This window comes from Procambarus clarkii, chromosome 45, assembly GCF_040958095.1.
Source record: "Procambarus clarkii isolate CNS0578487 chromosome 45, FALCON_Pclarkii_2.0, whole genome shotgun sequence".
Taxonomy (NCBI): Eukaryota; Metazoa; Arthropoda; class Malacostraca; order Decapoda; family Cambaridae; genus Procambarus; species Procambarus clarkii.
In genome coordinates, this window is record NC_091194.1 from 14,082,618 (window position 1) to 14,084,230 (window position 1,613).

Sequence of the window (1,613 nt, forward strand, 5' to 3'; positions counted from 1 at the left end):
GAATTTTATCAACATCAGTTGGTGTTTTTATAAAAAAAAATTATATAATTTGTAAAAATAAAAGTTTTATAAAAAAAAATATAAAATATATAACCAGTTATATAAAAATATATAAAACAGTTATATAAAAATACATGTTATATCAAAACTGTTTTATAGAAACAGTTGTTTTTTATATAAATATATCTTATATTTCCTGCTGTATAAGACAAATCCCAATTTAATAGAATATTTAATAGAGTTAAGTCAGTATATTACTTGTAGCTTAGGCTGAAGGGTAAGACCCTCAGCCTCGGAGAAGAAACGAAAAGGCATTTCAGGGATATATTTTGACCCAGGATATATGTACTTGGATCATGTCTTTTTTTTCCCCACCATCCCCCAACTTTATCCTGTGCGAGCGCTTTATGAAAATATTTTATATGAGAGAAAGTAAGTTTTTCATTACACAGAAAGAAAGAAACTTTACGAGTGTGCCTCTGGGAATGATCAAAGCCCCGAACACAACTCGAATGGTCAGTGCTCGGACGGTCAGTGCTCGGACAGTCAGTGCTCGGACGTTCAGAGCTCGGACGGTCAGAGCTCGCTTCCCCATGTCAGAGTTGGCAGATGGAGAGCTGTGAGTCTACACACAGATAGATGAAGAAACAAGTTCGTACAGCAAGTACACCGCTCGAGATAGTAAAATGTGGGTTTGTATTCCCGTAGACTTTTACACCCAAAATCTTTATTTATATCAAATACTTTCTTCGTTTCAGACTAGCTCAAGTGCGTTAATGTTATACTGATCCTGGGGGTAAATGACACTCAGCTTGTCATAGAGGCTTTAATACAAAATTTGATAGTTGAGATATTGTCATTTTACCACAAGAATGCAATTATAATAATTATTTGCATCTGTATTGACATTATCCATATACAGTGAAGTACCACATAACGATGTAATGGAATAATTTGGTGATACGCACATACGTATTGTAATTATTAAGCCTGTGCTCACTTAATTGCAACAACTTTCTGGCAAAGAAACAGAACTTTTTTTGTTCGTATTTGACAAAGCTCAAAACATTTTATTTTCATTCAAACTTCGTAAATTTTCTCTCCACAACAGCATAATTATTGTTTAAATTAACTTTTATTTATTTATGCACAAAATATGTGTTTACATACAAACACGTTCGCCCTTCGCCTCGGGAGGTATTTCGGCCAGGTTCGATCCTTGGTCAAGATGAGTCGATTGTGCACAATTCCGTAACTATTCTCTCCTGTTTCCTCAGAAGAAATTTCGTACACGGTTGTAAATCAGTTGGTAGGTATGTTCCAGGGAAAACTAGTAGAGGGTTGAGGTGAGGAGAGGAAGAGACGTAGAGAAAAGGAGGAGGAGGAGAGTAAATGTAGGTTTGTCAGGAAGAAAAAATCGTCCGATTTTCTTTCACTCTGATGCACCTGTTCACCTAGCAGTTAAAAAGTGCCTGGGAGTTTGACTGCTGCAATGGGCTGCTTACCCCATAGCAGCTGTTTGATATGTGTGTATGTTAAAGAGAAATATATGTAGTAGACATAATAGAGAAAACTAATTTTGGTTAGATAGGCGGGGTCCAAGAGCTAATAGC